This window comes from Quercus lobata, chromosome 1, assembly GCF_001633185.2.
Source record: "Quercus lobata isolate SW786 chromosome 1, ValleyOak3.0 Primary Assembly, whole genome shotgun sequence".
In the NCBI taxonomy this organism is placed as follows: Eukaryota; Viridiplantae; Streptophyta; class Magnoliopsida; order Fagales; family Fagaceae; genus Quercus; species Quercus lobata.
In genome coordinates, this window is record NC_044904.1 from 39577870 (window position 1) to 39593044 (window position 15175).

Genomic DNA, 15175 nt, shown 5'->3' on the forward strand with positions numbered 1-15175 from the left:
AAGTTAGAGTAAAACCTATCTAGCCGTAATTTTTAATTGGGGGTCTAAACAAACTCTTAGGTTTTAGCACAAATTCGAACTTTCAAAAACCTTAACAAGTTCACCAAGAAGAGGCATGGGATCTTGAGAGTTCACTTTGGTGACTTTTTCTTTCCTAGCTACCTTCTTTTTAGCATGAAGCTTGAAGAAATTTGGACAAGTATGTCTGAAAGCACTACAATGGTGACAAAATTGAGGATTCTCAGGATTACCTCTCTTCTTAGGATTTGAAGTAACTACGGGTTTAGACTTGGTTATCATCTTAACTTCTTTTTCAACCTTTGGTTCTTTTACTTCAGGATTAGCAATTTTCACAAATTGTGGAACAAAACGAGAACTAGTTGTAAAAGCATAAGAAGCAGTATTACTCTTGTCAAATCCTAAACCAGTTTTGTCAAAGCTAAATTTTTTAGAGTTGAAAATATTATCAAGTTTGACTCAAAACCTCTATCTAGCTTTGCTTTAGTCAACAACAAATGAGTCTCAAGATCTTTCACTTTTCCAAACAAAGACACATTTTCCTTTCTCAACACAGAATCAAAGTAGTCTTTTCACTTAGTTGCATAACAAGATCATCATTTTCAATTTTCATCTCATTCAATTTAGTTTGAGCAACTTTCGCATTCTTTTCAGAATGAGCAGCATTTTGTTGTAAGCATCTTGTAAATTTGCATCTTCCTCAAGAATGACATCAAGTTCAACTTTAGGTTCAAGATTATCTTTCTCATTTTCATCAAAAATAGCCATAAAGGCTATAAAGTTTCCTTCTTGGTCACTTTCAAAGTCAACAGACTCTTCATCACTGAAGGTAGCAGCAAGAGCTTTCCCTTTGCTCCTCAAATAGGTGGGACATTCAGTCTTAAAGTGTCCAAAGCCTTGACAGCCAAAGCATTGCTATCTCAAGGAATTGTTAACAGATTAATTTAATTTATCTTTAGAAGATTTCAAATTTTATGTTTGTTCCTTTTTGGGAGGCTTGGGTTTTTTAGAATTCTTTTGAAATCCTCTATTTCTAAAGTTTCTCTTAAACTGCTTAGCTAGGTAAGCAACATCAACTGAGGCTAATTCATCATCAGAAGAGTCAACTTCATCAACAAATTTCAATGCAATAGACTTTTGCTTATTAGATCTAGGAAAATCTAATTCATAAGTTTGAAGAGATCCAACCAACTCTTCCATAAGAATAGAGTCAATATCTTTACTTTCAATGATGGTTGTATCCTTAGGTCTGAAATCATCAGTCAAAGATCTCATAATTTTTCTGACAATCTTAAGACTATCATAAACTTCACCTTAATTAAGGCTAAGTTTACAATATCATTTAGCTTGGCATAAAAATTATCTTTCAAATTTTGTAGTTAGTTATTGAAGATTGTTAATTTTAACAGCTTTTGCTCCTTCATGAGTAGTTTCAAGAATAGTTCATGCAGTTTAGCAACCTCAACATTTGAGATTTTCTTAAATTGCTTAGGAGAAACACCATTGAATATAGTATGGTAGAATAAGAGATCTATGGTTCAATCTACACCTGTACAAAAAACTGATTGGTGTCTTGATCTAATGAAAAAGAACTATCATTAGGAGTAGACGCCATAAGTTGAAACTATCTCAAAAAAAAAAAAAAAAAAAAAAATGAACTATTATGTAACAATTTCAAAATATGAAAACTTGTAAAATGAAAATTTAAAACTTCATGTATTTGTGTGTGTGTGTGTGTGTGTTTTGTGTCGATAACTCAATATATTCTAGTTCCTTTTTTATTAAATTTTGATTAATTTAAGTTTCTTAATGACTCACATGAAAAAAAATAAAAATAAAATATAAAAAAATCGGGAGCTGCCACTACGTGTATCATACATTTATTTTTAAAAATTCGCCACAAAAACTACATAAACATCTGTCATATACTTGTTTTTAGATAAATACAATAATTTTTGTATTACGATCATAATGAAGATTTTCAACAATTTAGTTTAAAAGAATCTACTTAATAAAGATATTATTTCAATCGACATTAATAATTCAACAATAGCACTAATATTCATCTAGAAGCTAATGCTGAATTACATATCAACTAATCACAACATATCAAATAATGTTCTTCTAGTTAAGCTTACTTCGTTACTTACCATTTCTCTCAAAAAAAATTTAAATGATTACCATTTCTCTCTTTAATTTATTTTGGGTAAATTACAAAATTGGTCCCTATCATTTACATCATATCTCAATTTGGTCCTTAACCTTTCAACTGTGTAAATTTGGCCCTCAACATTTTTATTGCTGAATTAATTTAGTTCCTACCATTATCCATTAGATAGAAAAAAAAAAACTAATCTATCAAACAAAATGATAAAAAAATTATTTTCAATGCCGCATCATCTACTAATTATGACACCATGTCAGTTTAAAATAAATAAATTGAGACACGTGACCACTAAAAATACCCTAACTCATCTTTTAACTCTTCTCCTCCTCTCTCTCTCATTCGTCACCAATCACCAGCAACCAAACACATCTCCATCTCTTCTCCCTCATCCTCAAGATCTGAAGAGGCTAAGTGTTCTTGGTTCGCAATATAATAGACTAATGGGTCCAATTCCTTCAAGCTTAGGGAACTTGAAGATGCTAAGAGGGCTTGATTTGAGTTTTAATGGCTTCTCTGGTGGAATTCCAGCTGGACTGACCGATATTCCACAGTTGGACTTTCTAGAGGTCCAAAACAATTTTCTCTTTGGGTTTGTCCCTTCTGGTATTCCTATTTCTTACATCCTTGATTACTCCAAAACAATTCTCTCTCTGACAGTTTCTTTTTTGTTATTGTGGTTATGCATAGATCTATATTGATTTATTTTTTTATAAATGACAATGAAGCTTTCAAGAGATTAAATGAAGGGTTCCAATGTGTGAACAATTGAGGTTTATGTGGATTTGAATTTTCTACATTGCGAATTTGCGCTGCATTTGATAATGGTGCAGTAAATGCTAATGTTAAGGATGAGGGAAAAGAGACAGAGATGGGTTTAGTTGGTGGTGACTAACGAGAGAGAGAGAGAGAGAGAGAAGGGGGGGGGGGGGGGGGGAAGAGATGGAGATGAGTTAAGAATTCTGGTAATCACGTATCTTAGTTTTAATTTGGGTAATTTTTATTTTAAAAAAACTGACATGGCAGTATAGTTGGCAAATGATGCAATACAAATTTTTTTTTTTTTAAATTATTCTATTTGACACATCAACTTTTTCCATCCAAGAATAACAACAAAGACTAAACTTACACTCCACTGAAAATGTTGAGGAACAAATTGACACGGTTGAAAGGTTACGGACCAAATTAAAAAATGATGTAAAGGATAGGGACCAACTTTGTAATTTACCAATTTATTAATTCTCTATAAGACATTTATCATTCATTCCATTGATAGAAAGCTTACTAACAAATTAAAGGCAAATACTTTACAACGTATAAAGTAAATATAATAGATCACATAAAATAAAACATTATGAGAAGGAATGAGAATAGACTATAATAAAAAAGGGCTTATGTAACAATATTTTATGTTGCAAAAAAGTTGAAGTTTTAATAATAAGATTTCATTTCAACAAAAAAAAAAAAGTCATTGTGCATTGTTGCAATAAACTTCGTGGCAATATATTATTGCAACAGAAAGTATTAATGTAATAAAATCGTTCCAATTAGATAGCTCAAAGATGGTAGACCGCCAGCACATTCTTGAATGGGAATAAACATTGTCTCATAAAAATATCCACCTCTGATGGGATGAAAGGTTATGGATTGGTTAAAGTCGTAGAGACGCCATGGTTTCAGTAGTCGATCATTAATGGAGAAGTTTTGGTAGAACCCAATAAGATTGCGGAACATCTCCTCACAACTAAAGAAATGTTTAGCATCAAATTCTAGGCTTTTTGTGAAGGATTCTAGATTTTTGGAAGCACTTCTTATGTTGTAAATTTCTTTGGGAGGAAGATGTGCAAGTATTTCAACAAAAATATCAGCATTTGCTCAGATATTCAAAAACAAGTTGTTTTCTCCTTCCATGTTTATTCAATGTAAAGAACACACAACAATGTTTGGAGGAAGAAGACAAAAGGTTTGGAAGAAGGTGTATCTGTGTAAGTGTAAAACTGGAGTTTGAAAGAGAAAGACAGAGTGGTTATTGCCTTTTATGTGAGTGGCTGGTTTATAAATATGATTACGTAGGCAGAGCAATAATAATGAGCCTACTTGCTTGGAGAGCAGCCCTAAACCCATGTAGTAAACTCCACTTACAAAATAAGTTAGGTCTCACTCAATTAAGGCACATGTCATCTATTAAAGCAGTCCATGTGGCTTAATAAAGAGTGGTCAACAAAAAACCAAACCAAGGTCAGCAATGGGAGGAACACCCACCTAAGGTCCCCAAGTGATCTATAAAAAGCACTCATGGCTAGAGAGAAAACCTTTAAAACATGCAATGACAGCTAGGAAAGAAGAATTTTACTCACATCTTCAAAGGAGAGATTGTTGAGATGAGCTCAAACCGAGGGGAAGTTTTTTAGGTCCACATTTGCACCACAGGTGATAAGGCCATAGTTTAAGGCCCAATGCTGCAAAGAAAAGAGCAAGATGACAGTTTGCAAGATGATAGTTTGCAAGATAGAGATACAGTTTGCAAGATAGAGCATAGATACAATTTGCAAAGGGCATGAAATACAGTTTTGTAAATCTAGATGACATATGAACAAATACAGTTTCCAAGAGTACAAAGTACAATTTGTGGAACTACATGAGGAAAAGAAAAGGGTCTAACCTCAAGGAGCTTTCAAGGCCCAGCCAACTGACCTAGGGTCCCTTGGCTCAAGGTATCCAAGACTGAATAGAGGCAGGCAAGGCAAGCCTGGCCCCAGTTCACTTCTCGAGCATGCTCAAAGTCACGGAAGAGAGCTAGCCACCTTAAAGATATTGTCTGCCCTCCATTGGCGAAGACATACGCCCTTAGCAAATACAACAAGAATGCCCTAGCAATCCGGGCACAATCGCCAGGCATCACTTGAGAACAAGGCCTGTAGTCTGCCTCCAGATCAAAGTAGCAAATGCTCTCACTCAAGTACTTACACCCTAATAGGTCTACGCCTAGCTGAATACCTAACTCATCCTCCAAATCGATGAGGGGTCCATCAAATCTCAAACCCATCATCCGATGAAAGTCATGGGAAGTCATCGTCATCTCCCTCTCAGCAATGTGAAAAGTATAGGCGATATCCCACCACCTCTCAACGAGTGTCTGCACTAGAATGCCACTAGCAGAACCCTCCAGAAGCAAATGACCAACAAGTTTGAAGTCGGCCATGTCTATCAAGGCCATTGTATCCTTGGTCAAGACCCAGTACCATGAAGAAATAAGGCTAGTACTGCCCCTACCCATGAAAGGTGGTAAGACCTACAAAAGAGGATGAAAAGGAGCATAAGAATCATGATTGGTTAAGGAAAATAAGCAAAAAAAAAAAACAACTAGACAAAAGATGAGGTTTCTGAGCATTAACATGCGTACATAGGTCTCATGTATGCGTACGTAGGGTCTTGCATGCATCCATAATGAACTGATGAACACAGACACATACGCAAGAAGTGTGTATACATACGCATAAAGACCACCTGCACATGTGTGAATGGTTCCCTCGATAATTTCAACGTGCTATGAATCAAAATCATCCTAAACATGTTCCTACCCCTCCTAGGACATCAGAATTTCATCTAGACCCATCTCACAACAAAACCCAAGCATTCACAAGTCCAAAAATGGATTTAAACAGAAGATCATAAGCAAAACTTGAAAATGAGAAAAGTTGAAAAACTTACCAATCTGGTCCATCCGCCCTCTAAAAGGTGGTTTTATGGCCTGAAATTCAGTGGAGGAGACTCTGTTAGCCTTATGGCTCCATCCTAACTAGTGAGATTGAGGACTTCACCGAAAATCACGTAAGAGGTTTTCTTGGTCTTGGTCTTGAGTGCCATTGGAAAAGAGAGAGAGAGTTTGGGAGAAAATGAAAGCTTCAGATTGTGAGAGATGAAGAAATAAAGAAAGGGCAGAGGTTTTTGTAGAGAGAAAATGGAAGTTGAAGAGTTAGAGAGAATGTGAAAAAATGAGGAAGATGAAGAATAAGAAAAAAAAAAAGAAACAATTGGTAACCGTTGGAGAAAAATGATGAGACGAGAAGGCGTCTGATGATTAAACTACATGTAGTTTAGGCCTCCCACTAAACTACGTGTAGTTTAGCACCCAAAAAAAATTATTAGAAAATCCCTATTAGACTCCCAGCAGATGGGAAATGCAAGAAAAATTCAAAGAAAATCCCCAATGGACCATGCATTATCAAGAATGTAAAAAAGAAACACTAAAATGACAAAAATACCTTCAACAAGTTGAAAGACATAAGGATTCTAAAAGCACTCCCCAGTGGATTAAAAGGATCCTAAAAGCATCCCGCAGTAGATTAGAAGTCACCAAGGAAACTCCCTTGTGAGTTAAAACCATCTACCAACTCTCCAGTAAGTCACAGATAGAAAAACTTTCTCCAAGTGAATTTGAATCATCGAGGACCTCCCCACGGGTCCAAAGCACCAAGATAAGTCCCTCGTACGTTACAAGGAAAAGGATTTTCCCTAGTAAGTCAAGAATTACCAATAAAGCTCCTTCCAAAGTTAGAACTGACACAAACTCCCTAGTGAGTCATAAAGGAAGGATCTTCCCCAATGGATCCTACATCGTCAAAGACTTCCTTGTAAGTCGAAAGCTACCTAGAAAAGCTCCCTCGTGAGTTGGAATCATCAAGTAAACCCCCATGCATGTTGAGAAGCCTTTCAAGTGAGCTTTCCATTCAAGATCATCACCATACTTGTGCACATATGCTTCAGGAATTGAATATGCAGGCACAGATCCCCAAGACAAAAAGAGAAAAGAAGAATACAAAACTTGAGTACATATCCTTCTTGGAATTGAACATGTACACTAGAATCGAGGCGCAAGTCACCTAAAATTGAAGAGATTAAGATGGAGATAGAAGTCACGTGGAGGCAAGAGCCTCGCCAGATTAGAAGAGATTAAGATAGAGACAAAAACGACCCAGAGGCGACAGCCACCCGGAAAAGTTTGAGACAAGAGCCCTAGATGGACACCACAAATATATATCCTTTTTAGCTTATAAGAGCATCTTGTTCATTTGGTTGATGGTTGAGGTCATTGGCCATGATTGTTTTCCTTTTTTAGTGACTCTAGGATAATGAGTCACTTGCCTTTTGCTTGCAATTGGCAAAACAGGTTCTTGGATAGTGAACCTGTCGTTGCTCGTTTCTCGAGTAACACTTGTGGGACTTCAGACATACGAATCTCATGCAATTTTGTGGAGTTGCACCCCACCCTATGTATACGTGTTATTTGCTGTGTGCGTGGGTTGGGTCCGAGCCGTATGTCGAAACAAAATATTTTGTCTCTTATTATTTTGATTACATTAGCGGAGCTCAAGAATCAAAAGAGGAGCATCTGTAAACACTGCATTTTGTACCCCTTATAACTCAAGCCCCTATTCCCCAATAATGTTAGAATTCCGGTGGTAAAACACATAAGATTCACTAGAAAATAGTGAATCAAAGATGGAGTTTTTCACAAAACACCCTCAAGTCAAGTTTTGTTTGATTGTGACATTTTTTGGTCTTGATCTTTGAGTTCTTAGGTTGCTAACTCATCTTTGATTTGGTTATGAATAGATTGACTGAGGGGAACGGTCAAAATCAAGCTCTAGAGAGTTTTAGTGTTGAGGTAAAGTTTCTAACTTTGGCTCTTTACTTTTCTTTTGATCTTGTGTTTATATATGTATTTTGTTTGCTTTAATATGTTTGTATAGTTTAGGTTTGCTCTGTGTTTTTTATTTTGAGCATGTTAGTTTGTTAGATTCTTTATTTTTATGTTTCTGTTCTATAGTTTCCAGGTTAGGGTTTTTTTATGGCGTGTATGCGCACATATACTATTTGCATGCGTACACATACAGATGGGCTACTTACGCATGCCTTATGTATGCACACACATACTCTTACCCAGAAACCCCAATTCACCTTCTGTTTGTTTTTCCTTTGTTTGTTTAGCCTCTGTTTAACCTAGTTTTCATATTTGTATACATTTTTTTTATCTTGTTTTGTTTCGATTTGCTTTGGTTTATCTCTTTTATGTTTATTAGGGATTTAGATTGCTTGAATATCATGAACATGCATTTGAATATGATCATGCATTAATGCATAAGTGCTATGATGCAGTGAGGTAAGTCATGCACAATACTATGAACATGTATTTAACTTGGTCGTTGAGTAAGTTTTGATTGATAAACATAATATGCTTGATTGAATCTCATGCTTTGATATTTAGATGCTATAACATGCTTATCCTAATTTGCCTAATGATGTTTTTGTCCTTGGAGATATATGTTTATGCTATGATAAATGAATGCTAGGTTCGGGGATGATTATGCCATATTGTTTGCTTTAGATGCATGTTAGTGTGTGTAGATACCGCATTTTGTACCCGTTAATAAATTTCGGTCCCTGACCCCAATTATGAGCTTGACATATGTCAACCAAGGGTAATTAAAGAGTTCACAATAGTTTGGAAGTAATCACAACTCAAAAGTGCTTAAATCACTTTGAAATCAATACTGAAAAATGATATTTGCTCCCTGCTTTGACCATAACTTTTTATCCACAAAGAATGTATAAGTGAGGTTTATTTCATTGGAAGGTAGACATCCTAGGCTTCAATTTGAACACTAATTTGGTCTAATTTGGACTTATATCGAGTAAGTTATGACCATTTGAAGTTGGGCCAACTGAGTAGTCCGATTTTCTGGGTTTTAAAACTTCATTTTAAGGTCTCAAAACATCATGCTTTGATGTGGGCCAGCCCCTATACCCTTGGGAACGTCCAAAGACCATTAAACCCCCCCCCCCAAAACCCTAATTTTAACTTATAAATATTCATCATATGTCTCCAATCAAAACCTTACTAGAGAAAGTTATTTTTTGGCCTCCAATCAAAGCATTTCTGGGTGCCTAACACCTTCTTATCTCCATACCTAAACTCCAGACACATGCTCTAGTAAAGATTAGTCCTTCCATGAAGGGCACTATATTTATCGTTCATAGACCTAATCTAGGTGGCGACTCTATTTACACCCTCTACCATGGTCCACCCTAGGCTAAGGCGTACTTCCTACAAATTTGGGGAAACCCAAAGGATTGTCGCAAGTGCTTGCACCCACAGTTGGTTCAAGTCAATGTAAAGAACACACAGCAATGTTTGAGGGAAGAAAATACTAGGTTTGGAAAAAGATGTATATATGTAAGTAAAAGACTAAGGTTTGAAAGAGGAATATAAAGAGGTTATTGCCTTATATGTGAGTAGGTGGTTCATAATTATGAGCCTAGTTACTTAGAGAGCAGCCCTGAACACATGTAGTAAACTCCACTTACAAAATTAACTAGGTCCCACTCAATTAAAGCACGTGTCATCTATTAAAGTGTCAATGTGGCACAATAAGGAGTGGTCAACAAAACGTCAAACGTTTTGCTTGGCTTGGAAGAAGAACATGTTCATTAGTCAAAGGATTACATATTATATAGGATTTGAAAAATGTTGCTGGATTGTAACAATAGCAATGCAACAAACCATTACAACAATCAATTATCTCAACCAGGTCGAAGTTGTTGCTCCTTAGATAGCTCAATGATAGTAGCCCACCAGCACATATTTGAATGGGAATAAACATTGGGTCACAAATATATCCGCCTTTGATGGGATGAAAGGTTATGGGTTGGTTAAAGTCGTAGTGACGCCATGGTTTCATTGGTGGATCATCAATGGAGAAGCTTTGGTAGAACCCAGTAAGATTGTTGAACATCTCCTTGCAACTAAAGAAATGTTTGGCAGCAAATTTTGGCTTTTTATAAAGAATTCTAGAGATTTGAAAATTTTCTTATGTTGCAAATTTCTTTGAGAGGAAGATGTGCAAGTATTTCAACAAAAATATCAGCATTTTCTCGAATATTTAAAAAAAAATGATTTTTCCTTCCATTTTTAGTCAATATAAAGAACACACACTAATGTTTGGGGGAAGAAAACACAGGGTTTGGAATAAGATGTATCTGCGTACGTGTAAGACTGGGTTTGAAAGAGGAAGACAAAATGATTATTGCCTTATATGTGAGTGGTTGGATCAGAAATATGATTACGTACACAGAACAGTAATTGTGAGCCTAGTTGCTTGAAGAGCAGCTCTAAACACGTGTAGTGAACTCCACTTACAAATTTAGCTAAGTCCTACTTAATTAAGGCACGTGCCATCTATTAAAGCAATCCATATGGCATGATAAGGAGTGGTCAACAAAATGTCAAAATGTTTTGCTTGGCTTGGAAGAACAACATGTTCTTTGGTTAGAGAATTACAAATTATATAGGATTTGATAAATTTTACTGAATTGTAATGATACAAAAGCAACAAACCATTATAACAATCAATTACCTTAACTAGGTCGAAGTTTTGTTCCTTAGATAGCTTAACGATGGTAGCCCACAAGCACTTATTTGAAAAGAATAAACATTGGCTAACAAAAATATCCACCTCTAATAGGATGGAAGGTTATGAGTTGATTAAAGTCATAGTGACGTCATGGTTTCATTGGTGGATCATCAATGGAGAAGCTTCAGTAAAACCTAGTAAGATTGTTGAACATCTCCTTACAACTAAAGAAATGTTTGGCAGCAAATTCTGGCTTTTTATAAGGAATTCTAGACTTTTGAAAACACTTCTTATGTTGAAAATTTCTTTAGGATGAAGATGTGCAAGTATTTCAACAAAAATATTAGTATTTGGTTGAATATTTTAAAAAAAGTTGTTTTCTCCTTCCATGTTTAGCCAATGTAAAGAATTGTGGACACAACGGGGAGTCACCACCTAGTTTTGCAATGGCCTAGAAACCATGAATATAGCGTCCTCTCAAGGAAGGACCTTTTGATCTTACTACCAGAGTATGGGTTTGGAGTTTATGTACGATTTTGGGAAGGTGTTAGGCACCCAAAACCATCCACCCCTAGGGTTGGCTTCTACTCATTGTGTCTTATGTCTTAACCCTATTAAAGGCATATTCAATATTGTATCTATACTAACACACACGCTAGTATACATCTAAACATACAACATAACATCAATTGTCCCAAAACCTAATCATTCATCTATCATGGCATACCACAATGCATCCTTACATAAATCTATCATGGCATCTCATATCAACCTAGCATTCCTCAAGCATCATGTCATCATATTACATCCAAGGTAGAAGCATGTAAACATTAAATCAAGGCAGAAATACAAGTATAGAAAGATCCAAGTAAATATGTGATTAAGAATAACTCATCCAAACAAGCATGTTCATATCTATCATTAAGCATACATCATGTGTATTCATGTGAATGCATGACTTACCTCACTTATCTTACTGCATCTCAACACCTATGGCATTAATGCATGAACATGTGAATACGTGTTCATGGCATCAAAACAAAGAAACAAAAGATAAACTTTAATTTAACATGTGGAAGACAAACAAGAAATATTAAATAAAGCAGAGACTTATATCTATGAAAAATGATCAAAACAAAGGCATAACATGTGAAATAAGCAAAGAAAACAAAGTAGAAACTTGGATTAAGGTTTATGGGCAGCAGTATGTGCGCACATGCAGAGGCTTGTGTGCATAGGTCAGCTGCATGCATGTGCATACTTTGACCCATGCACGCATGTAGGATGCATGCATGCCTAGGTTTGCTCAAAAACCCTAACCTAGAAACGCAACATGCACAAAAAACAGAGCAACACTTAAAATAAAGAGACAAACAACCTAACATGCTTAGAACGATAAAGACTTAATAAAACTTAATAAAACTAAGCTAAGCAAACATTTATAAACACAAAACAACAATTAAACTACTAAAAACATAATCAAACTGAAGGAAAAGAAAGAAAAAACTAATACCTCAAAACAGAAGCTCTTCAAGCTTTATTTTTTACCGTTCCACTTAGTCAAATCTATTCACAATCAATAAAAAGTGATTTGTAATCTTAAACTCAAAATCAAGGCCAAAAAAGGCCTCAATTAAAAGAAAATTGACTTGAGAATGTTTTGTTAAAAACTCCCTCTTTGATTCACTATTTCTAGTGAATCTTAGTGTTTTCCCTTAGGATTGTTGTCTATTGTGAAAAGGTACCATGTTATGGCTATTTATATTGTGAAAATGGGGGTTTAGAATAGCTCCTAGACAATGTGGGATTCATTTCAAATCTCAGTCTTTAATGTAGAAAACTTGTCTTTCATAGTTTTTAGAACCCTATATACGTGCACAGGTTTGTGCCTGCATGCGCATGCATCATGGCCATGCGCGCAAGTTTATTCCTATGTGCTCAAGCCGAGGGTTCCTTGGCTTTACTTTTTCAAAAATAGATTTATTTGCTCATTAAAAGTTATATTTTCCATTTGAATATTTTAGCATCATTGGGGAACGAGACCCCGAATCATAAAGGGTACAAAATGTGATGTCTACGCATTAATATTTTGGGGAAGAAAACACAAGGTTTGGAAAAAGATGTATCTATGTAGGTGTAAGCTTGGGGTTTAAAAGATGGAGAAAGAGTTGTTATATGTGAGTGGTTGGTTCAAGTCAATGTAAATAACACACAACAATGTTAGAGGGAAGAAAACACAGGGTTTGGAAGAAGATGTATATGTGTAAGTGTAAGCCTAGGGTTTGAAAGATGAAGAAAGAGTAGTTATATGTGAATGGTTGGTTCAAGTTAATGTAAAGAAAACACAGTAATGTTTAGGGGAAGAAAACACGGGGTTTGGAAGAAGATTTATCTGTGTACATGTAAGACTGGGGTTTGAAAGAGGAAGACAGAGTGGTTATTGCCTTATATGTGAGTGGATGGTTCATAAACATGATTACATATGCAAAGTAGTAATTATGAGCCTAGTTGCTTGGCGAGTAGCCCTAAACACGTGTAATAAACTCCACTTACAAAATTAACTAGGTCCCACTCAATTAAGGCACATGTCATCTATTAAAGTAATCCATGTGGCACAATAACGAATGGTCAACAAAACGTCAAACGTTTCGCTTGGCTTGGAAGGACAACATGTTCTTTGGTCAAATGATTACATATTATATAGGATTTGATAAATGTTACTGAATTGTAACGATACAAAAGCAATAAACCATTACAACAATCAATTACCTCTACTAGGTCAAAGTTATTGTTCCTTAGATAGCTCAACGATGGTAGCCTACCAGCACATATTTGAATAGAAATAAACACTGGCTCACAAAAGTATCCCCTTTTGATGGGATGGAAGGTTACAGGTTGGTTAAAGTCGTAAATACGCCATGATTTCATTAGTGGATCATTAATGGACAACTTTGGTAGAACCTAGTAGGATTGCTAAACATCTCCTTGCAACTAAAGAAATGTTTTCCGGCAAATTCTAGACTTTTGGAATTACTTCTTATGTTGCAAATTTCTTTGAGAGGAAGATGTGTAAGAATTTCAACAAAAATATTAGCATTTGCTCAAATATATTTTTTTTTTAAATAATTTTTTTTCTCTTTCCATGTTTATTCAATGTAAAGAACTCATGGTGATGTTTGGGGGAAGAAAACATAGGGTTTGGAAAAAAGATGTATCTATATTAGTGTAAACCTGGTGTTGAAAGAGGAAGAAAGGATGGTTATTTATGAGTAGTAGGTTCAAGTCAATGTAAAGAACACAGCAATGTTCGGGGCAAGAAAATACAGGGTTTGGAAGAAGATGTATCCATGTAAGTGTAAGATTGGGGTTTGAAAGAGGAAGATAGTGTGGTTATTGCCTTATACGTGAGTGGTTGGTTCATAAATATGATTACGTAGGCAGAGCAGTAATTATGAACCTAGTTGCTTTAAGAGTAGGCCTAAACACATGTGTAGTAAACTCCACTTGCAAAAATAGCTAGGTCCCACTCAATTAAGGCACGTGTCATCTATTAAAGCAATCTATGTGGCACAATAAGGAGTGGATAATAAAAAGTCAAATGTTTCACTTTTATATTATTCTAGTAGCTAACCTACACGATGCATGAGAAAGCTATTTAAAATGAGATCAACTCCAAAATATAAAATATATTGCATCATACATAAAACCGTTGGATCCAAAGCAAGTTACAAATTGTTAAGCTTTACAATTAGAATCATTTGCAAGTTAGACTACAAAATTAGGCAAAAGAATCAATTACACGTTACAAACTGTCCAGCTTTTTATTGGTGGCGGAATCACTTGCATGTTTGAATTTGGTCCCAGTGGATCAAGTTCAAATCTTTTATCTAGATATTCAAGTATCTGAAAAACCTAAATAATAAAATAAAGCAGAACTTGAAGATAAAGCAAAACTTGTAGGATTGTTGTTAGATTTTGAGGGTTGAGAGGCTCTTCAATACTATCTCCACCACAAAATCCATCCATATCCACAATATTTTCTTACAAAACCTTTAGAATTTGATTTTTTGAATGTTTCCCTAACTTCAACCAAAAAGAGAGAGAGAGAGAGAGAGAGAGAGGAAAAAGGGTTAGGAATTGAAATCCCTAAATTGACAGAAAACCTAATTGAAGACAATAGGAAAATAGATTAGTCATAGTTTAATTGAGAAATATTGAGAGAGAGAACGGTCTGATATAGAGGTCATGTCCTTGCAAGCTTTCAGCAAAATAACTTGGGTCTGCGTTTGAGAGAGAGGTAGAGGTTTTGCATTTGGTAAGTAATGTCGAAAGGTTTAGAGACTTAGTTAAATAGATTATTTTAAAAAAAATAGTGAGAAAGAGAAAAAGTGCCCTAACAGAGGCATCATTGATTAACAGATGAGGTTCTTTTCCATTCTTGACGCTCTAGACCATTTGCATCTTCCTTTTGCTTCTCTAAAGAGGTGTGAGAGAATTTGGAAGTTTTATGAATAATGCACCTTTGGCAGTATTTTATATCTACACTTGCACCTCTTGGTTTTGAGTCCAGTAAGAGAGA